At 34.9% G+C, this 25,159-nt stretch overlaps 2 protein-coding genes across 2 annotated transcripts in view; one reads left to right on the plus strand and one right to left on the minus strand.

The window, feature by feature from the left end:
• Positions 1 to 25,159, minus strand: part of Scp2 (Sarcoplasmic calcium-binding protein 2) — a 117,695-nt gene that overhangs the window by 42,585 nt on the left and 49,951 nt on the right. The gene's annotated exons all lie outside the window — the stretch shown is intronic.
• The window catches only part of Ccha1 (neuropeptide CCHamide 1), a 151,461-nt gene that overhangs the window by 14,123 nt on the left and 112,179 nt on the right, over positions 1 to 25,159 (plus strand). The window contains exon 2 of the mRNA XM_076825757.1: positions 24,446 to 24,625. The gene's annotated coding sequence lies outside the window, so the exon portion shown is untranslated. The remainder of the gene's footprint in view (positions 1 to 24,445; positions 24,626 to 25,159) is intronic.

Genomic DNA, 25,159 nt, shown 5'->3' on the forward strand with positions numbered 1-25,159 from the left:
CACAAAAATTGAAAAAAAGTATTGGTGTGTTTCACATACATTCAACTACCACAGACGCTACAACCGGCGCCGTTTTGCATCTCGAAAAAAAAACATATTTCAGATACTACTCTATTTCTTTTATATTTATTATAATTTTACTGTTATAAATTTTGTTTACTTGTTATAATGTTAAATACAGTACCCCTAAAGTTACGAAAGGATTAGCGCATTGGTATATTTGCAAAAAAATCCTAAAAACTGATACAAAATTAAGCCGTTTATAAGGGCTTCTCCCCTTAACTTCTTATGGGGCATCTCTTCTCGTTGACATACTTAAAAACAGGAGGTTTCACCGAAATTCATTTAGATAAAGTATAGAAATAAATGTTTACATATAAAATAACCTCAAAGTAAAAATTTAAATTAGTGTCACTTGCCAATTTCATTACCCCTCGTAACAAAATAGAAATGTAACACACAGTCTATTAGACTCTAACAATTAGAGTTAGGTGCTAATCAATCGACGCATGTACCAGTCAAAACACAAGGGGCTAATACAAAATTGACTTTCCTGCTGGCGAAACAATTTAATTTAAATTAAAAGGACAATTTTACTGTAGCAGAAAATTAGTTGTATCGTCACTTCATTACACACATATTGTTGCAATTTTATTTTTATGCTCATATAGTTAAATACACTGCGTTCCACATTAGAGCGTACTCGTTTCGCGCAGGGATACGCTGTTGATTGGTAGTAAACCGGCAGGGAAAGTGCTACGACCAATCGCGAAAGTGCTACGACCAATCGCGTGTGTCAGATCCGTGGGAGCTGCGCGGATCGGTCGCAAATCGGTAGCGGCGTTGGTACGTTCTTATGTGGAACGCAGCGTAGAAGAAACTAAATGAATGAATTCAAAGTTTTGATGGTTCAATTAAAATTCTCTATTGTCAATTGTTTGTGTTTCATGGATTTTCGTGTCAATCTCAATTTCATGGGGAAATTGAGAGATAAAATTGATTCAACAAGCTTCGCAGAATGAAAAGAAACAACTGAAGATCGAACTGGCTGGAAAATATTGGAAACATATTTTCTAATTTATTTCGCAATCGCGTGTAGCAAGACATCCATAACGCATGATCTAGTTTTTTCGCGGGACGCTTTCAGTATTTAATTAAAATCGTATTGAATACGGTGCGGGATGCATCGCTGTTATCATCAGAACGATCGTATTGTCTCTTCAGGGTTGTCGCGCGGAAAATGCGAAGAAACGGGCTGTTCCATTAAAAAAATGATACAGTGTGGCACGTAAAATAGAATCCGTCCACGTTTTGCCAACATTCGCAGTAGGTTTTATGCGCGTTTTCTCATATTCGAATCGTGTTTTCGTCTTTAATTAGGAATCGGTTTTTCCATCCATTGCACACGGAATTTTAATTATGCCAACTTGGAATCACTAATTTATACGATCGATGCATATCCCGAGTTTTAAATATTGAAAATACTGTTGCCTTTAAATTTCATTTTAACTTTTAGAGGAATATTTATTTTTAAATCACTGACATAAAAATTTGTAACTTAAAATTTTTTAACACTATAGCTTCGAACGATTAAAATTCAGATTTTAATATTCCAGAAGAAAGGTTCTCGAAAATTATTATGTTTTGGAGGAATTTTAATTTTTAGATTTGTGGCATTTTAAATTAACTTTAACTTTATACACTTTCAATATCCCCGGGGATAGGTAGATATGTTTTAAACGCCGCGGTTATATTCCACTGAATTTTCAGATAATTAAATGCCCCATAACGTTTGGCATAGAGTTTATACAAAACCGACTTTTGAAAAAACCGGTTATCGAATTCCATTATTCCCAAAAAACCGGTTAAACCGGTTTTCGAATTCCACTATTCCCCAAAAACCGGTTAAACCGGTTCTCGAATTCCACTATTCCCAAAAAACCGGTTACACCGGTTGTCGAATTCCACTATTCACAAAAAACCGGTTAAACCGGTTTCGAATTTTCATAAAAAATATAATTAAAATAGTAAATAAACACTTGTACCTATTGTAAAAAATTTCAGTTTCCTTAATATTATGGAATTACAAAAATATACCCTATGTATAAAGAACCAAATAAAAAAATTATATTAACTAAAATCCGTACAAAATATAAATCTTTTAAAAGGTGGTACCCAATTATAAATATTTATTCCATTTATTTTTTTTTCTGAAAATATGAACTCATGAAGAGTAGTTTTACAGTAAACTGTTACCTATTACAATATGCTTGTGTCCGAGGAGATTTCAAGTCAAAATGTTAAAGTTTTATAATTAAATAATTAATTCATTTCTGCATATTAATTCTAGTATATGAAACCGGTTTTTTAAATTTAAAACCGGTTTTCGAACTTTACAAATTTATAAATAAAACCCGGTTTTCAAACCCGGTTTTTTAAATCCGACAAAACCTAATTTGGCATTACAGGCTTCGCGATCGTCCCCCGCTCGGGTGGCGAATTAAAAATTACAAACTCGGAAGCCTCTTATTCCTGTTATCGCGTGCAGAAGAATGAAAGTGCAAATTAAATTGCGTCCCTGGCAGGCAATAAAAAATACAGAGACACCCTGGCAAGCCACGATTCTCTCATGTCCTTTGATTATTCCGATGCTTCTCCAAGCATAGGACCCCTTATATTCTTCGACGGAACGTTGTCGCTAATGAAATAGTTCCCTTTGCGTCTTAGTCTCTTTCTCTCAAACGATATCTTATAAACTGCTCGCCGAGGAGATACAAGACGCCTTAGAGGAACTGGATTCCATAAAATCCTGGATAAATCACGAGCTGTTAATGCCACAGAAAGAAATAAGCTAAATATTCCGAGCAATTGCATCTTCAGATCGGAATGTATTAGGGAACACCTTGTGATTCTGCTTTTCAAATAAACTGCAGGAATTTATAGCCAATTTTTCCATTTCTCGGCAAGCCCATCGTAACGTACCACTCTCATGTGGAAGACGGTTAAGAAATCTCACTGAATGGGCCTTATGGATTATTTAAAGTTAAAGCATTCAGAGAAAGGTTTGATCACGAAACTATAGCAAATTTAAGAAGAATTGTGAATCTCTAAGTGGATTGAACTGTAAAAACGATAGGTGTATTTAAAATGGAGATAGATATTGAAAATTAAAACCCTAGGAAAGTCTCTAAAGCAGAAATTTCAAATTAAATAGGAACCTTTTTAGTAGGCTGTACGTTTTATTAACTCAGAATTTCAGTATTCCATCTTCCACGTATAGTAATTAGGGAGCATCTTCAGTTTGGGAAACTTAAAGTTAGATATCTCTGTATATGCCGCCGTTTGCAGAAAAGAAGGCGCCCGGACGTTAAGCGGGGCAGGGGGGGCTACTTTGCTCGCATTGGCTCCCACCGCCTGTGTCCCGTTACGCTTACTTTGTATTGGTCGACGTTGCCACGTCGGCCAATGCGAGCAAAGTAGCCCCCTCGCCGCGCTTAGCGTCCGGGCGCCTTCTTTTCTGCAAACGACAGTAGGATAGTTTCTTGTACGTGGGAGGCACTATAGTAGTGGATTCGAGACACAAAAGCAATAAGGAAAATTCATATTAATAGGGGGAGTCCGGGAGAGTTGAACCACCTCTTTCTTGAAGGTCCATGAAATCTAGGGTATGAGATGCATCGATTTTATATTTATGTCATAGTAAAGCCTTGTTATCAGACTATAATTTGAGGGTTATATCATTTCAATAAGTTAATAAATGTAAGCACTAAATTAAATTTTATAAAAAATGAGATTTGGCTCATCTCGCCCCGAGCACTGGGAGATATGATCCACCATGTGGGGAGATTTGACCATACTCTAGTAACTCGGGAACAAATGAAAAAAACAACAATTTGGTTTAGTTTATAATAAGTAGCCACAAACTTTAGACATTACAATAATTATCTTATATACTTTAATTGAACTTTTACTCTGTATTTCACTCTGAACACGAACACGTTTTCCTGACTCACAGCTAAAGCGGACTACCGATCGTCATTTTGTTACATGACGTGGTAACGGTAAAGAATTCGCACGCTATTGGGAAATATTGTGAGAGCGCCATCTACTAAAGTAAGCTCTGTAATTGGGTCAATCGCGTTACAGGACTGGTGTCACACAAGTATTGAAATATTGCAATAATGTTTTTGTCATTAAATAGTCTGTTAAATTTTACAAAATCGACCATCAAACAGTCGAACTTCCCAATACTGCCAATAACAGGTGACATCTAACCCGATTAGACTGCTTTAATTTTCGCCACTAGATGGCGTAGCGGAAATAAGAAAATGGCAAAGCTTGACAACCGCTCGCCTACCGCGAAATTTAAAACAGATATTTGAAGCGGCTCAACTCTCCCATATGGTCAAGTCTCCCGGACTCCCCCTATGTGTTTAATAGAACCTAGTTAATATATTACAGATTCTTTTGTACTTCAATAAGTATTTGCCCACCTCCAGGAGAAATGCACGAAATGTCTTGTGCACCTCTAAAAGCATTTTCACGCAAGGCATTTTGGTGTTTAGCAACAGGTACGTTTACACACCTTCCATCTTTGTCTACCTTTTTAAACCCAGAGTTGCTGCTGCTAACGATACACGCAGTGGCGGACTGTGTCTAACTAGAGACACTATAATAAGAGTCTGGCCACGAGAAGGCCACTTTTGATTGGTCCGCCATTTTTGGTCTGTTCCCGGTGATTTTTAAATCTGTCAATTATACTAATCTTAATTATAACACATTTTTTAAAAAATATATGTTTGAAAGTTAACAAAAAAAAGGTTTTTTGACATACTATTCTAATTGTTTGTAATATCTATTTATCTGAACATGTATATATATATATTGTCAGTTATTATTAGAGGGTGCTGTATAGAATTATAAACAAATAGCGTTTGTACAGCCCCACAAATAGTAATCGAGTGGTTTCAAATCGCGAGAACGATCTATCCTGAAAATATAATCTACATAATAATATAAAGAAAAATATAAATTTTGGTGCAAAAAGCGAAATACAGTAGCCTGCTGCTACTAACCTAATCTGATATATGCATCTAACAGAAAATCGTTTATGCAAATATAGGCGTACTAAACAATAATGAGATTTGCAGGAGGAGTTAGCGAGGGCGAGGGAGCAGAGGAGTCTGTGAGAAGTCTTTCGTTGCCAGCTACTCAATATGTAGTAGTGCTTCAATGCTAGATCGCCTGCCAAACGTGGAATCTACTTATCCCCATAGCGATGCATATTAAACGAAAATTTTTTCTCTACAGCTACTCTCCATTTATGATCTCTGGCAGTAATAGCTACACAAGGGTGGCTGAATTTCGCTGGCATAAACAATGAACGTAAACAGTAGGGTGGGTCTTTTTTTCGACTTTTGAATTTTCGTCCCGGTACCCTCCAGGAGAGTTCCTAATAATAATAAAAAAATCTGGGTAAATTTTTAGCCCGATCGCATAAGGGGAAAAGGTACCCCTGGGCCCCTGTACATTTAAATAATTATTTAACAGCTCACAAAGTCGATTTCATAGAGTATCACTGTGATAAAAATAAGTGTAGCAGTTTACTATTATTATTATTATTATTATTGTTTTTATTGTGTATTAAAAAGCTTTGGCGCCCCGTTAACCCTAACCGAGTGAATAAAGAATTATATCCTGATTGGTTTTACGGGAATTTTTCAGCCAGAAAAAATTGGAAATTGTTTACACAAGGCGCTCGTGGTATTGGCAGCTGACAGTTACGAAGTGAGAAAATCGCAAAACTTGGCAATTACTAGCTTCCGGGGAAACTGAATAGCACTAATGAGGCGATCATTTCTATATAGTGAAAAAGAGTAGGTTGGAGGAAACCCATTTTCTTAATATTTGTACGAAGATAAATAAACAAGAGCAATGTTTTTGTTTTATATTCCATAGAGTGGTGGCCGAGGCATATCAAAGTGAATTTGCAACTTGTCTAATTTGTCAGAAGTGTTTGGTAATTAATTATTGTTAGCGACATTTTTTAGTTAAAAGAAGTATTACCTAGGTATATTTTCCTAATTTCAACCTATATTATTTTGTTCTTATTAATTTAGGAATTTCTGATACATTCGTGGTATAGAAGGATATAGTTTATAGTATAATGCATTAAAGTTTAACTAAAATGGAGATTCAAATTTGAAATAATTTTTTCTGATGATTTGAATAAATGATATTAAAATTCTTCAATATCATAATTCAAAATTTCAATTAGATAATTACACTTATATAAAATAATGAAAAATTCAATACTAAATTAAATGACAAATAGTAAATAAGAAATATCGAAAAAGGGAAATAAAAACAATTCTTTAAACAAAGGTTTCTCTAAATAAGAGCAGACTCTGTTTAGTAGAAAATGTCGGTGCCCTTTTTCTATCTTTGACACAGAACTTAACGAATGTTAAACTTCCTCTATACTTCCGTCGAAAGGTGCGAAATGTAGTTCTTTATGATTAAAAAGAAAACACCACGAGTGAAACTCAAAAATGCAAATTCATAGCCATGTAGACAGCGGCGTTTCCTCCACCTAACAATGTAGAATTTTTCATGCTCCTTTTCCCGTTTAAATTTGCATTTATGTGCGATGTACAGGGTGTGAAAGAACAATTGTTCAATGTTGAATAAAAAAATTTGTCACTCTTTCTGAATATTACTGATTCATGTCGTTGCTATACTTTATGGATGGATGCAGTCTGTGAATTAAAAATATTATTTAAATAACGGATCAAATAAAAGTTACTTTAACTTTGGATTATTTGACGAATAAAGTTAATTTTTCTATTCGCCGAGCTTCCAATAAATTTTTCAACTTTAACTTTAACTTTAACTGCAACATTTATTCGTCATTTAAATTTTTATTTAAATAAAATATTTGCCCGTCTCTGGATGTCAAGACTTATTTCGGTACTCACTATGAGAATCGAAGATTTTATTTAAGATTTTATTACTATTTAAGATTTTATTACTGGAAAACATAATTTTCCAAGAGACTTACTTTTTAATTTCTAAATCAGTCGTTCTAAATACAATTAAACACATTGTAAACCATAAAATACGTTTTCCACAGAAACTTATAAGAATTTTGCATAAAAATGCTTCACTTTCATAATCAACTGTGGTCAAAATAATGGCTTCATATTTGTATGCGGATGTCTTACATAACAAATGCTAATTATTCCTCAATTTTCTATGCTACTTTATTGTTAATTTTCTATTGATTTTTTTAAACTTGATTTGTGAACACTAAAAATTCCCCACTGTATCTATTAAGTTCCTCCCAAAGTACACTATATACACTACTGAAAATACGTATCATTATATATAATATTATTGTTGGAACAATGTTGCTTGATTTTTTACAAATCGTACATATTCAGTGTTTATATCTTACAATTACCCAAAATAACTTAGACACAAACTACTTTAGCTACACAAATTGTACACACTACGTGGATTTGTGAATGATACAATTAATATTACGTGTAGTGTATATAATAAGAAAATAATAATAGTAAGCGTCTTTGTGGCGTGCGAAACGCATTGTAGCAGGTTCGTGGAAAGAGCGCGGACCATAACAAACGGTTGCGTAGCGCGACCTCTCCTCGTCCTTAGGAGAGCCGTTGGAATTACGACGTGGGAGGGGGGCAAGCTTGGCCCAGGCAGTTCGACGAGAGCTAAATAGCAACAGCGAGCGACAGCGAGCGACTAGCGAAATAAAATAAACGGATATATTATTTTACCTAAGAGCGCAGTGTCACTAATTTCCTATAGCATCCCCACAGTCTTTATTACACCATAATTACAAAAACCAACGTAAAGAAAAGGCTCACAAGTTCTGTAGCTTTAAGGGATTATACTCGTTTGAACTCTCGGAAAATGTGTACATTTTGTGGATTTTTTTACAAGTCAACGGCTCGATGAAGATTTCCCGTTTTTTTACTATCTTTACATAGTATTATGAACTACTTAAAAAAAAAGTTTCAGTTAAAAAACTGTTGTTTTTCAGAAGTTATGCATACATATCCGAAAGTCTCTCGATTTTAGACGGCTACGGTGGGCCTAAAAACTCGCGCTACGTTCAACCAATTCACTTCCAATTTTGCATGCAGGATCGTAATAAGATTCCACATCGTCCAACGAGGGCTTTTTTTATTCCGATTCCCCGTTTATTATTTATAAAGAAAAAAGTTGGCCTTTTCTCTTAGAAAAATGTAACTTTACTTTTGATCTCTCACCATTTCTTTATTTTTCAGAATTTTCAAAACCGGCCTCGTTGGGCGATAGCTATTGACATACTTTATAAGAAGATTTTATTGTTTTTGATTTCAGGCGCGGCATACAGCTGTTTTCAGGCCCACCGTTTAGCCGTCTGAAATCGAGAGACTTTCGTATATGTATGCATAACTTCCGAAAAACAATAGTTTTTTAACTGAAACTTTTTTTTTAAGTAGTTCATAATACTATGTAAAGGTAGTAAAAAAACGGGAAATCTTCGTCAAGCCGTTGACTTGTAAAAAAATCCACAAACTGTACACATTTTCCGAGGGTTCAAACTGGTATACCCTCTTAAACCTGAGGTGAAATAGTGCCTTATACCAAAACACATATATTCATTCAACAACAACAAAATTGTACGACGTTTATAAGATGTAATATGAAAATTCATGAATGGATCTAGCATTATACAGGGTGAGGCACCTAACTCGACGACTTCAAATTACTCGTAAATTACTTGCTGTATGAAAGAATGTTTCAAACAAAAGTTGCATGGTATCAAGGGGGATTATTGGCCTATCTATGTCCCCCCTTGATACCGTGAAACTTTTGTTTGAAACATTTTTTCATACAGCAAGTAATTTACGAGTAACCTGAAGTCGTCAAGCTAGGTGCCTCACCCTGTATATGATTGGTTAAGCTGTACTAGGATGTTTGAGAAGAAAAGCTTTGGCGTACTTAGAGGTTGATGATTGAGTTGGAATTTTTTTTCAAACTATTACAGAAATAAGTTGCAACACAGCAAAATGTGACGAAGAATGTATTTTATGGTGGCCTAAGTAAATGCGGTTGGCGATTTTCAATGTGGGCAACCAAGTGCGAAATAATTAGGGGAAGAATAAGAATAAAGTAGGGCAGAGAATTGAGGGATAATTAGGGGACCGTGAAGTTATAATTGCAACTCTTCGTCACTGCTCAAGAAATTGCTTAACTACCTAGACCAACTGGAGTTTCGTTGCGCGCATGAAGTTACGAATTGCGTCTTATTTAATTATCTCACTCGATCGCGTCTAGTCTCCGCTGCCGTTGCAGCCGATACACTTTCAATTCGGAACTTGCAATCTAACTTTTTGCGGATGCGTGAAGTCACTGTGACAGAAAATCGTCGATACGTATAGACCTTAATTACTCATTTGCAACGACTCGAAAGGATCTCTGCGCAATCGCCTCGTTAATTTATCAACAGATTTGTCGATGTAAAGCCCTATTAATATGTAAGACAGATTATTGGAAATGTCATGTGAAAGTATTGATCGCGCTAATTTAGAATCGAACGAATTTTATTTGATGTTCAAAGATTCAATTGCATTGTAAAGTGACATTTCAGTAATATTTATTTTCGTGGGAATTTAAGGCCACATCAACCCCTTAATGTGAAATTAAATAATATATTGATTCACTTAAAACAATAGGAATTTTACATATCAAAAACTTTTCTGTATTTACTTCTTTCAAATGTTGTTGTTGAAGTATCGGTAGAAATTATTCTTTGGGACATTTTTTATTCAAATTATTAGTTCAATGATGAATGAGAATAAAATGATTTCGTTAAATGAAATAATCTTATTGGTTTAAATTATCATATACAGTGGCTCACACTGAAAATCGTACACTCTTTAAAATCGCATAAAATTTTTAAAATTGGTCCAAACCACTTGAGTTTTTTTAGACACTAGAACAGGCTCACGAACCACCAGTTAGTCAACCCTGCACTAGGATTAGTTTGCTAAGTGACGTGTTAAAAATCGCGAAATTCCCGAAATCACCGATTTTCGACTTTATTCTGCGATCATTGTACGTTTGTAGCTCGGAGCAACGTTAACCGATTTTGATGGAATTTCCAGCATGTATACAACTTACTTAAATCTACAAACGGGTTTTTTGAATTTTCATTACGGGCTCAGAAAAAAAATTGAAAAAATGATCTTTATTATTTTTTTGCTATTCCGACCAGTTGCAACTTTTTTCAAAACCACGTAACACCTCACTTAGCAAACTAATTCTTCTAGTTTCTCAACAAAACTCAAGTCGTTTGGACTATTTTTAAAAATGTTATGCGATTTTAAAGAGTGTACGATTTTTGGTGTGAGCCACTGTATGTATAATAAAGACTGAATCACCTATACCTACATAAAAAAAAGATGTATCACTAGCATTTATCAGAAGTGTAAAATTTCTAAGTAACAATTTATATTTTGAAATGTATAACACACAAATTTTAATAAATTAAATTTTTATAGACCAAAATGACATGTTACTTAAATCAGTCACAGAAATAATTTTATTATACCTTCCATACTCTCTAATTTACCTACGCTTCATTTCATACAGACCAAAAAGAAGGAATAAACTATCCACCTTGAAAAGAGACGTTCACTTTCTAACAAAAGAGTAAGAGATAAAAAGTGCAACGTGGAGTAATATACCTTTCATTATACTTTCAAGTAGCTTGACCCGGCGTTTCATGTTCCTGCTTGAGAAGAAAAACCAGGACCACCATCTAAGAAAGGAGCAATTTGACGCAAAACGTGTCAGAGTTGAATTTAATTCAATTCAACTTTCTTAAATTACATTCAACACTTCCCATAAGTTTGTTCTCTGAAGGAGACGCGAGTCCCCTGCGTCATTTTTAATTTTCTAATTTTCTCAGGCTCCCCAGCCATCTCTGATCGATATTAGTATTATTACTTCCAGAGTGCAGGCCTTAGAAAATATTAAAAAGTCCAAGTTTCATCTGCATAGTTAATGAAGCACATCTGTGCATCCGGTCCTATTACTCCGACCTTATCTTTCCCTGCGTAGTCAGTTGTTCGATCAGGTGCCCTCCAAGGAATAGGTACGCAGATATCGACATCTTACCGAGGCAGCCTTGGAGATTCATCAATCTATGTTATATTTAATGAAGGAATTCCATAACGGTGGTACAGCAAGATGGCAGAAATAAATGTTTCAACTGTTTAACGAGTTCTGTTTACGACCATATTTTTTTCAAAAGATGCACCAATACACGTGTAATGTTCAATTACACTTTTTATTTAGAGAGAGTCATATGTTTTCTTATTAGAAACTAGCAAAATACCACCGCGCTTTGCTTCGGGCCTAAGAGATATTAAGGAAACACTTTTGAACACTCCATGAAAACACATTTCTCCCCTTTTCACCCCCTTAGGGGTTGGTTAGGGACAAATCATGAAATTGGTTTTTAGGCATTTACGAAGGTAACCTTTCGAAATGAAAATCAGGTTGATATCTAATCGAGCCTAAGAGGTTTTGAGGAATTCGTGAAAATACATTTCACCCCTTTTCACCCCCTTAGGGGTTGGTTAAGGAAAAATCCTGAATTTGGTTTTTAGGCATTTGTGTGGGTAATCTTTGTGAGTCAGAACCAACTTGATATCTAATCGGGCCTAAAAGATATTAGGGAATCCGAGGAAATATATTTTACCCCTTTTCACCCTCTTGGGGATCGAATTTCCAAAAATCCTACCAGCAGGTTGATGACTTAAACCCCCTTTAATTTCACATCGTTTATATAATACCTATTTCAATTTTATCAAAATCTCTCACATCAAATGCAGAATCCAGTATTTTGACGAAAAGAGGCAAAAACTGTAAATTGCAAAGGCTCGTATTTTCTAAACAAAATTTGAAATCAGCAAAATGGTGACTTAAATATACTTTAATTTCACGTGGACTGTATGATATTTCAATTTCATCAAAATCTGACTCACCCATAAAAACCACCAATATTAGGTACTGTAATTTTTATAATATTTTAAATTTAAGGAAATAACGTAGACTTCTGTGACTGGCAGCATACCCTGGCCTAAATTCTAAAATCATTTAGGATGTGGTGAATGTCGATAATATAGTATAAGACAAATATTACATCATTAATTAGATTGCATTGTCAGATTATTATTTGACACTTCAAGTCATGTAATCGTATTTAAATTATTGAGTACTTATACATATATAGTTTTATCAGATTGTAAAGAATGATAAATCGCTGAGATTAATCCCAAATGAGAAGATTTTGACTGTACCAAGCAGGCGAAAAATATACAGAAAAAAAATTGTAAATGGGCTAGTCCAGTTTAAATTTGAAAAGCATGGAGTTTTAAGAATACTTATGCAGATTTCAATGAAGATTGAAAAGAATAAAGGCGTTCTTAGGGGTGGGAAATTCATCACCGAACGTAATCCACGCGTTCCCTCTTGACTATTAATTCCTCCGCAATTTATGGAACGCCACGTTTACCAACTGACAATAAAATTTTATTCACGTTTCTGTTAAAGACTTATATCAAACATCATAAAATGTACAAAAAATAAACGCATGTTTGCAGGAAAAAATTTGGTGTGCATATAAGTACCATAATTGAATACAAATTGAAATGTTTTAATAAAGAAATTAAATCAATTTGAGCAACAAATATGAAAGTACTGTGATGCCTAAATATTAACCCTTCGTGGTCACACCTTCTTATAATCACAAGCTGGTCACACGGGGTTCACTGTACCCCAGCATCATTTTTTGTTATCATTTTCTTATTTTTGAATCTTTTAATTTTTCAGTGATAATTGTACGTTCGTAATACTTATACAATCATGGTCTAATAGTCTTTTTCTAGAAATGTAAATTTTGATATGATACAATTTGTAGTTGAAAATGAGCGATTTTCTACGGTTGTGGGAAAAAAGCGATTTTTTAATTTTTTTTTTCTTGCGATAAATCCCCTTTGGAAGTCGTGAAGACACGACATTTTAACTCGAAAATTATTCCTGGGGTACAATACACCCCGTGTGACCACGAAGGGTTAACAATAATTCCCTGCACACCTGAGAGTCTAAAGCAATTTTGTGAAATCATGTATTTACGATTATCTTTGAAAAATTCTTACAATATTAAGCAAGAGGACGTAAATGTTAAGATTGACAATGTATTTACATGAGTGTGGAAGAATATTCTAATAAACGAGAAGCCACGAAGCAGCTGTTCAACACAGTGACTCAAACACAACTCAAACAAAGTACCACTTCAAAGAAGCTATCTTTGAAAATCAGTGTACTCTCCCCTTTTTTTAGCTTTAGTACCTCTGCCCGATGGAAATATTTAAAATTTCCACGACTTGACGGCATTTTTGTTCTCAGTTTCGCGATGCCTATTTGAACGAAGGTTTATTTGCGTTCCTGTTTTCGGTGTTAGGACAGGAGCCATACTTGAGTCTTTCCTTTGATAATTATTTCAACAATTTCCAGCAGCTCTTGAATCTAATTATAACGTACCGCTTCCAGTGTTAGGTGAACGTAACTCTGTTGAAACCGAAAATAATAATTGTGCAAATATTGGAAAATGAGAACATTTAATGTTTGTGTATCTATTATACAGAATGTTAACAGACGTATGTTATAAATTATCGCTATTAATATTTCAACCTATATTTATTATTTGTGACGTTAATAATAAAGCTGGGATCGTAGTTCAACGAACACCATATAGGGTGACCTGTCCAGTGTATGAACACTGTTGACACACCTCCTTTTTCGATCAACTTTGACATACCTGGGTGGCTCACACCCAGAGCAATTTTTGAACAACTGCCATTATCATCTAAAGAATCCAATCGTTATAAAAAAAATCATGGATCAGTTTTAAGGTCTCTAGAATATATTCCAATAGTTTTTTGATTGAAATTTAATCACAGTTTTTGTAAAAAATTCTAGAATGCCACGTGTCGAGAAAAAACGAAGAAAATCTTTAAATAGTTGTAATTTTTTTCCAAATGTCCGGGAAATATTTTTAAAATATTTTTTTTCAAATAAAAAGTAAACATTTATTTCACACTTTCTAAATATTTACTTTACATTTCCTAAATATTTAGTTCACATTTCCTGAATATTTGTTTCACCTTTTCTGAATATTTACTTTACACTTTTTGAATATATATTTTACATTTCCTGAATATTTATATTGGAACTCTGAATATTATTTTCACATTTCCAGAATATTTGCTTTATATTTTCTGAATATTTCTTTTATATTCCACGAATATTTATTTCACATTTTCAGTATGTGTATATAATATTTGGAACCAACATTTTGTGTGGCCAAAAACATATTTTTTTAATATTTCGAAAAAATATTTAACCAATATTTTGTGCTACTAGGGGACTTACCTTGAACTTGTGGAACACCATGAGGATAACTTTTGAACAAACGGAATTAATCAAGGGCAGATCCAGAGGGGGGTGATAGGGGCAATCGCCTATATATTATGACACTGTCTACTGTGCGGTATAAATAATTAATGTGAATTTAATTATTTAGCTTATAGTATCAGACAGAGATATTAAAATATAAATTACAAGCAAATTTTAAATCTCTTAAAAGAAGGTTCAAAAATAAACTTACAAGGGAAGATCCCGAACCCAAAAATTCAAAAAATTCTGAAACTTTGTGAATACATACGGGATTTCTTCCTGATTACAACGCAATTTTTGTTTGCTGCCCAAATTCACTCTAGGGGGGAAAAATTAACCCTCGAAAACTCGGCTATTTTGTGTTATAACTCGCGAAATGTAAGAGATAGGAAAAAAGTTTCAAGACAAAAGTTACTTCTTATAATCAGATCTAGCATATGGTACAAAAATATTTTACAGTTCACGAGTTATAACAGAAAATCGGAACATAACCGGATTTTCAGCGGTCAATTACACCCCCTTAGAGTGAACTTGGGCAAAAACAAAAATTGCGTTGCAATGAGGGGGAAATTCCCTACATATTCACAGAGTTTCAGAATTTTTCGAATTTCTGGGTTCGGGATCTGCCCTTGTTAGGTAATTTTACATATTTCGCCCTCTCCAAGAAATGCTCCTGAATCCGCCACTGGAATTAATTCCGTATTGGTTATAAGTAAAAAGGAAAAGGTTTTTGCGAGACATCGGTGGGTTTCCACTCTAAATTTCGGTGTAAGTTTCAACGTGAAGTGAGGGCGATAGGCGTTAATTTTTCGTATTATATGAGCAACGTTCATGCACTGGACAGATCACCCTAATGGCTTCACAGACTTCTAAATGAAACATGGTTTAATTAATTGGCCATTGATATACGATATATTAATCTTTAACATAGCTCGTCACATAATCAAGTAGTTAGAACAAAATCCGTATACGATGGGAACGATTGATTGACGTACTTTGTCGGTCAGATTTACATCCAAACGTAGCGCATGAACATCCTGCCGTGCCGATAATTATGCTAATCACGATTATGGAGATAAAGCAGTCAACGCCGTTAATTACCATTCACGGATCTGCGATATAGGCAAATTGATTGGCGTTTCATTGAAAGTAAAGGCTGAAAACAGCGAAAATATTCGCGAGATTTTCCATAATTTCACAACCTTGAATTTGGTGTTTTCACTAGCATCGCGATAAATATTTGTCGACTAAATATTTTAGCAAATTCGTGAGTGTAAATTGTTGAGAAAGAAACTGCTAGAAATTCTTAAAGTCGCGTTTGGAAATTTTCCAGTGTTTCCATCCTATATCGTTTTTGATATTTTTGAAATTTGAAATAAACTTTGTGGATCAAATTTGTAAGTATGAGGGACCCACGAAGTCCTCAGAACATGGAATTAGTTTTTTATTGGATAAAATAATAAATCAGATATTTTAGGGCTAATATAGAATTTCAAAAATTTCATGAGTAATACATATTAGGTATAAAGGGTAGCAGAGGACAGATGGTACCCTGGCAGTAAGATGGACATAAGAAAATTTGTTTCGCACAAATTTGGTCTGCATACTTAAGAAAATTTTAAACTTAATTTTCTAAAAACCGGAGCTTAAGTTAAAAACAATTTGTTAGATATTTTTTAATTGTTTTAGCGTAGAGAATCATCCCCTCTCACCCTGTGTAACAACAGATTTACTAACATCGCCGATATATTTACGCCCACATCATTGTAGTAAAATGAACTTAAATTTTGCAGGCACATTAAAATCTTCAATATTCTAGAACGACTTTTGGAGTCTCTACTGACCTCACACATTTCAATATTGCTAATAATTTTTTTGCTTTCTTCAATTAACTGCCTTGTAAATTTCTTTAAAAACTATGAAAATCACAAATGGAAATACTATTAAGTACTACCTAACGAAACAGTAGGTACGTTTGTATAATAATCCCTCAATAAACACTATTCTCAAAAAGCGGGTAGTTTCGAGTAGTTTTGCAAAAATACTCTTCACTTCGCTGATACAGCATTAAATAAGTAAAATCGAGGAATAATTTTAAAAAAATCACGGTCCTTCTTATTGTGTATTATCAATATTTTTGACAATTTAGCACAACTTCCCTCTCTACTTTTCATACATATTATAAACCCTTCTAATTCGAACCTAATAAAACCTAGCTTCCCAATGAGTCTAATATAAACTGCTGTAAATTGCTATTCAATCCTTAATTAAGAGTACATTCACGTATAATAAAAAATGTAGGGTTCTTTTTAAAGAAAACTGTAACAGATAATATAAAAATTTTTTTTGGTATTGATTTACACATACTTTAAGATGATAAAAAAATTGTTTTCTTTTTTTTTCTCCAATATTATTTTTAATGAATAGCTACAACTCTGACAGTGATAAAAACACGGTGTACATGATATATCAAGATGGACTCATCTGAAATTCAAAATCAAACTTTTTTTCATAAAATTTATGACTACGGACATCGTATTACCAATCGTTACTACAGAATAATAAAAATTCGATGATTGCTAGGTACACATTTTAGTAAAAGTGCCCTAAAACCGATTGTTTTTTATGCCGAATAAAATCACATTGAGTGGACCAAAACTTATGAAAGTTGGCAATACGATAGCGAGTTCATTTACAAAAAGAACCCTGAAAGAATTTTGGAAATCCACCCAAAAGTTCCTTTATTTTAACATGCACCGTTTTTCTATCACCGTCAGACTTATAGCTATTTAACCCTTAACTGGTATACTGTTATTGGCAAACGTGACTGGTATACTGGGGTCGTGGCAGGCCCCAAATAAAAAAAGACACAGAAATTTGTAAAGTCGACATTAGATCAACCTCTATATTTTGTTCTTAGGTAATGTATAAAATAATAGAAACCTAGAAAGTTAAACTATTATTATAAAATTAATTAGAAAAACAGTTTACAAGCTCAGACAACCAAAAATTTTGCAGCGAACTTTGCGTGCTTGGGGTCATGAACGACCCCAGGATACCAGTTAAGGGTTAATCAAGATTACATTGTTGAAAACCCCCTAAAAAATTTCTATCTTCTTAAAATATATATAAATCAGAACGAAAAATACGTTTTACCCTATGTGTTACAGTTTTCTTAAAAGAAAAACCCTAAATTTTTTAAAGTATTACACGGAATGTACCCTTAACAAGCTCCGCAGTGAATGGCACTTTAAGGGGAGGTTCTGGTCTAAATGTCGATTTTTTTTATTTCATTTTTCGAATGTTCAACCTTTTAGGAAAACGTGTTTAAAAGGATTTGTTGAAATTCGTAAAATTCCCGAAGTTATAGGCATTTGAGTCGCGGCAAATGCTTGGGTCACAACCGGCCACTCGGCGCTCACGTAAAACTTCAAATGCGTTTTTCTCGAAACAGTGTTCTCAAAACGGTGGGACCTGTATCATCAAAAGTTATTATCCGATTCGACTGAAACTTTTTTTATTTTGAAGATTATTCTTTTGGCAAGGGGGGAACTAAAAAAAATTACAAAAAGTTGAAAATTTATAATTTTCAAAGGCGATGAAAGGACAAAAAATACAGGGAAAAGTGATTTCAAACTTGAAGTGTCGTTATTTTCTAAAAAAAACTGTAATTTTTGTATTTTTTTAGTTTCCCCCCTAGCCAAAAGAATAATCTTCAAAATAAACAAGGTTTCAGTCGAATCGGATAATAACTTTTGGAGATTGAGGTCCCACCGATTTGGATCAATTTTTTGACGCCTTGACTTTAACGACTCCCCAAGGCTGTCTGCAATGATTAATTATAAAACAAAAAATATATTTCTATAATTTAAGACATTCTTAATACAATGCAACAAGTCCCATTAAATTATATATAGTAGTTTTCTTTTAATTAATTCCTAAATATCACCTATTTTTTGGGGCTCTAGACCAGAACCTCCCCTTAAGCCTGAAATAAAAGGAGGAAGTAAAATACATTGATAAAGCACGCGTGACCGGCCGCGTACACAGAGAAACGATACAGTACCCGCGTCAGATCAAAAGTTCGTGGGCGCGGGGAAAGTGTCACTGTTCCAGCCCCCGAAATTAATTATTGGCCCCCGCCACGCGCCACTCCTCGCCTGGCCACCCGGCGAAAATAACTTTCTAAGCTTCTGTCGAGCATTGAAGTCCCGCCGGGGATTTCTAAGCAATTGAAACTGCGCTGACCGTGTCTGCTGGTCCCGGCCACCAACACCCGGGACGCTCGTTCGCGTTTGTACATTGTTGTACAAACGAGCCACGGCACTCGCGACAACCAGCGGGTCCCTGCACCTAATGATCGATCGAGGCGTACCTCGCCATAGCTCGGCCGTTAAATTAGTCGGCAACCTTCAAAGACTAACTGCCTTGTCCTTTGTGCCCTCATTGACCCGGACCCTGTCTCTGACACAATGCTGGGCAGACGTTTTTTGAGGCGGCGTACGGGTGCTCGAGAATAAAAATAGGATCTTCTTTGTTATAAAACGACATGGAGTAAAATCAGTCCCTCCTTCATTAACCACTGGGTTAGCTTCTCCAATAAGTCTCGCATCAATACTTCAGGCGGTAAAGCCTTGTTTACATTAGTCAAGTAACCCGGCCTAGTGAACTGAGCCCAGTGCTCGGCCTGGCACTCCACTCGCCCTCGATTTTTTTGTAGGTATTTACACGATGCTAGTTTAGCATGACAGTGGCAGAAATGGCGAGTGCGAGTGCGGTTCAACGTCGTCGGCTTTTTGCACTGCGTAAAAATTGTTCGTTAAGAGTGTATAATGAATGAGGTTCGTGGTCTTATTTGAAGAGGGAAAGAGCAGAAGAAAACGATTGTGGGTACTGCCTGGATAGGAAGGAGAAACCGATCAGGTGCCTCAGCACTAGAGCTGATCAAGTACCCGGAAAAAGCAAGCCGAGCCTGGCTCGGCTTGAAAAACCGGGCCGAGCCGGGTACCCGAAAGAACCGAGCGGCTCGGACAGAACCAAGTACTTGAATTTTTTTCAAGCGGCCCGAAAGAAACCGGGCGGCTTGGAAAGTAAGCGGGCGGGCCCTAAGAAACTGGGTGGCTTGGAAAGAAACGAACGGTCCGCTCGACCTTCATTCGGACCGTTCGTTTCTTTCCAATCCGCCCGGTTTCTTTCGGGCCGCTTGAAAAAAATTCAAGTACTTGGTTCTGTCCGAGCCGCTCGGTTCTTTCGGGTGCCCGGCTCGGCTTGGAAACCGAGTCCCGGATTGGTTCGGATTTCAAGCTACCCGAATATTCAAGTACTCGTACAGCTCTACTCAGCACTTCTCCTCAAAGAGCTTGCAGCTGAGGACCTTAAGGAGTACAGGGTGTGCTTAAGAATGTCTCCAAACCAATTTACCACTCTTTTGGGTATGGTTGGTGCAAAAAATACAGAAACAGGACGCACACGTGAGGGATGCAATTCCGCCATAATTAAAGTTGGAAGTGGCTTTGAATTTTTGGCATTTTAGCCTTGTTTACATTAGTCAAGTAACTCGGCCTAGTGAACTGAGCCCAATGCTCGGCCCAGCTACTATGCTGTCCGCTCTACCACTCGACTCGGCTAATACTCGCCCGTTTACTCGACTTTTTTACTCGACCAACTGTTTACACTGGTCGAGCTAAATATGCTTTTTCACACTCGCCACACTACTGTACCGTTTCACAGTGGTCTGGAGGGGGGCCAAAATTCAATTTCTCAACTTCAACTTAACAATGTAATTTTTTTCTTTTGTATGAGTTGACAACCCTCCAGAGCTTCTAAATCCGCATACCTTTCCCTTTTCAGATGATTCTTTGATTGGATATAATATTACGAAGACAAAATCATGAAATTTTATGTGAATCTAATTGTTTTAATTACTCATTATAAAATATTAAAATAAGTGTTTGTATTATACAGTTATGTAGGTAAAGAAGTAATTTTTCACTTAATTATATGTGCCATAAATATTTTTTAGTCGATGTACAAATATAATGTTAATGTATAATGTTTATATCAATTGAAACTTTGAGAAGGCTTATAAAAAAATGATTAAGAGTGATTAACGCCGGACATTTCTTACATGAAAGATTACACAATTGCTAACAAGAGCACGCAAATTTCAAGCGCAGTCTCCTGCAGTCTTCAATTTTATGCAGACTTTTAGAAATCACGCTTAAGGTATTTGGGCCTCCTAGACGCGTGTAGCTGCATACCCGCTTTAGTTCCTAGCGATTTGGAAGGAGCAGACATTGTCAGATGTTTTCATTGCGCGTATATGTATAATACTTACTTATTTGTTTAGTTATATTTATTTAGTTAAAGATAATGTTAGAACAGATTCTTTTTCCTCTTTTCTTCTCTAGTACAGGTGTGCTTTTTACAAAAATATAAGTATTTAATTGAATTCCGTGATAAAATAATAATTTGTGCAGGAAATAATTTATATTTAATTTTCGCCACGAATTTTTTTGTTAGTAATAATAGTGTTTCTTTATTAATAATTTACGCTAAATAGTCGAATTATATGACAGAAAATGAATTTGCATTGGAAAAAAATATATAAAGGGGTTTTCAATTTTCGCTATAAATATGAATCCGCCATCTTGAATTTTGTATTTTTTGGTGGCAGATTCGTTATCAGTGACCTCAAAAACCCTTGATCGCCAAGTTTGAGAGAAATTAAAATTTTGGCCGCTGAAAGCAGGTATGCAGACCACTGTGCGTTTGCTTGACTAATGTAAACTAGGCTTAAGGTATCGGGGGTAAGGCGAGTAAAGGCGGGTTCACAAGTATCAGTGCCGTCAGTGTCAATGTTTTCTTTGTTTCAGTGTCAGTAACTGAGACAGACAAGTGTAAACTGCTCCTTTCCAAAAGAGGGAGATTATATTTTCTAACACTGACACTGACGACGCTGAACCGTCGCGGAACTGACAAGTGTGACTCCGCTTTAATTCTGTCACATGCTGATACTATTAAGCAATTTTTTAATATATTTTTTTAGATACTCCGGAAAATACTACCGATGAGCGAACGAGGTTTTTTCCGATGGCAACGAGTCGAAATACACAGGATTTTATTTGGACTAGTTTTAGTTATACATAATTTAAATTGCTTTCGAATTACGTTGATCAATTATATCTATATCATATGTAATTAAAGATAGTCCGAGTGAGGTCGAGTTGCGACTTATTTTCAGCAGGATAATTTGGCCAATCTTTTGGTAATACTTCCATGACGATTTAATAGAAAATATAGGAATTCAAATTTTCATTAGCTGATGATTCAGTGGAAGCTCGACTGCTGTGCGAGCAGAGGGTCACTCAGGCAACGAGACACGGCCAGTATTCACTGGCGCGATGCGTAAGGGAGATATAGGGAACGCCTAGGAGCCAAGGAGGGTGCGAGCTCCTAACTTGTGTGTGTGTATGGTCAGTGTGAGGGATTCAAATTCACTGTCTGCACAAAGCGAATTCCGAGCTCTGTTCGCCATCAAAGCAAACGTTCGGAAACCCTCGAACAATACTTCCGATGATTTCTAGAAAGTATTGACGTAAAATCACGCTAAAGTAGGGTTGCCATTTTCGACCTGACACTCCAGGTTTGGTGACATTTTTCCGGGCTACAGTTTTGCTGGTAATTTCTCTCCAGGAATGTGGTAAATGTTACCCTTTAATCTTAAAGAGCAGGTAATTATTCTGCAGCATGAAATTACGTATAATAAAGCTTTCATTTTTCGAACGCACCATACAATGTACATTGTACATCACTGAGTGGATTAAATAGCCATTCGAATTATGCTGATATGGACTGCGAAAGTTTTTATTTTTATTCAGCTAAACCTAATTAGAAAAAAATTAATGGACACTGCAAAGAGATAAAGAATTCAATTTTTGAATATTAGCATTTTATTTTTTGGTAAATATGCTGCGTATACTATGCATTGTAATAAATAATATACCTACATACATACATGCACATAATTCTAATTATGAAATTAAGAAGTTATGGGAAAAATTATTTTATCTTTGTTATTTTATTTTGTTGAATCAAAAATTCAACCCTTCGCCAAAACAGTGGCAGGATGCAGACCCCTTGAGGTTCATTCGTTTATTTATGTTGAAGAAATATTTGTTGTGTATTTGATGCCCTAAATTATTCGACCTTTTTTTAGATCGCACAGTTGTAAGCTTTAAAATTTGAATAAAAATCATCGAAATCATTTGGTCAGTCAATATCGCTCATTTGCTGCAATAACGACGTAATTAAAAATTCACGATTCTTGGGGAAACAGGTTCAAAATTTTTGTTAGACAACAACCACTTTTTCTATACTAATAACTAAAAAACTGCAAATTTTTAGTTGTGTCGTTGTTGCAGCAAAGGCGCGATATGTTCATATCGTAATAGTTTATGAGTAGCTATAGCTAAAGGTACCTATATTTCCATAGAAGCCTCGTGTATTTATAGCCCTTTGTAGGAAATCCTTACTCTGTTAAGCTTCTTAGCTTCAACGTTTCAATCAACATTAGTCGTGTTCTGAATCTACTGTATCCACTTTCAGGGGAAACAGAGTGCCCTGAATTCCACGCTGGATTTCTAAATGCCTGTGATTCTGATAAAATTCTTACTAATCTATAAAAGTGAATCGTTGGCTCTTTGTTTGCCGCCCTTTCACGCCTAAACGGCTGAACGGATTTTAATGAAATTTTGAGTATACATTAAATACGTCCCAGATCAGATTATTGGCTATTTATAAATATGCCATCTAAAATAATAAATAATAATAATAATTGCCGGGTGAAACCGGGTAACGAGTCAGCTAGTTAGCTAAAAATTCGAAGGCTTCGAACATTTCGAATTAGTTCCAGTAGTTCAAAAATTCGAATAGTTCAGTGAATTTATTGAAATCAAAATTTTGGGATTCTAATGAATAGGAGCGTTCAGATGAGTTGTACTTTTAACTGTTCGACAATCCGTTTTGGATGTTAAGAAGTTCAAAATACATGTGTTCAAAATTTAGTGTGCAACATATTAATTGTTATTCAGAATCCGGTGAAAAGTTTATATCCTGCAAGTTTTTATTATAATTTCTATCAGAATTTGAAATTCCACAAAGAAATGTTTGAAAATAAATGTTTCAAGGGACAAACTATGTACCTAAATATTTAATTTCACATATATTGAAGAATTCACCCCCGCATAAATTCAGTTATTATTTTTTAACGCCTATATCGAAGAAGAGTGCCCTTGAAATATTTCAATTTATTTTATCGTTTCAACTAATAATCAGTCGAATTAATTTGTTTCTATTGTTTCAGAATTTACTTTGCCAGTATTCAATTTTCTCTCTCAATAGCTGTTATTAATTTGATAGTCACCTTAACCCGGCGGAAGGCGCACCCCATATTGTAACACAGGTTGTCGCTACCGGGTCAAAAATACCCAAAATTGAAACGTAAAAAATCACGGTTTCAGAATATTTTTTTTTAACTTCATAATTTTTATGATAAAGCACAATGTTTTAAGAATGAAACAAAATTTATTATTTTTTAGCTAGTTTTATTAATTCATTAGTTTTTTAGTTTTTAGTGCATTTTAATTTAGTTTTTACTACATTTTTAATAAAATCGTTTAACATAAATTTTTTTTATATATATTTTTTATTATATACCCTTAAACAACTGTAAGACACCTCAATAGGTTATTATATAAAAAAGTTACAAGACCTCCCCAATAATACACCACAAAAAATAATAGTCATGATTAACGAATGAAAATTGCAGAAAAATGCACCTGCATCCAAACCATAACATATCGATTCTCTGCTCACCCTTCACTTCCATTTTTCCCAACAGTTAGCGGACCTTTTCCACAGTCCACAGTTGGCAATGTGCATCGATTGGCCCGACTGTTTTCATTTGAAGGGTGCTTTCCGAAATTCCGCGGGATAGAGACAAGGATCTAGTCGCCGGGCCATCATTGACACCGCTTAAAACTGGACACCAGTACATATTGCTACAAACAGCACGCCACAGGTAAGCTTTACCAGTTTCCGTTTTTTAGAGGACCATGTAACAACTGTATCTTTCGAATTTCAAAGCTTTTGAAAAGTATGAAATACCGTGCGTTCCAGATTCCCAAGAAAAAGTTTTCTATACACATTTCTATTTTTTTTTTAACGATGATTGGAAATGTGAGAAAATAGTGTATTCAGCATATTGGAAAATTTATTGAAATTCATTATTCACGTATTTATATGTAATTCCACATATTGGAATTACGAATGGAAATGCATATATTTTGAAATTTTTTCTTTTCGAATTTGCTTTGTTGTAAAATATTTTAGCGATGGAAATGTATTATAGTAGTTAAAAAGTCGATGATTTCAGGATCTTGAAATAAAATAACTTCTAGGAGGGAAGTTAGATAAATTTGGTTGAAATTTTGAAATAATTAATTGCAAGATTCATCCTTTCTAAATAGATCACTTCATCCTTACATTAGTTTGCTTGTACTTTCAAGGAAGGGTTGAACGAAGTTTCCATTTAAAATTAATTCGCAAATGATAG

Source organism: Andrena cerasifolii, chromosome 13 (genome assembly GCF_050908995.1).
Source record: "Andrena cerasifolii isolate SP2316 chromosome 13, iyAndCera1_principal, whole genome shotgun sequence".
NCBI lineage: Eukaryota > Metazoa > Arthropoda > Insecta > Hymenoptera > Andrenidae > Andrena > Andrena cerasifolii.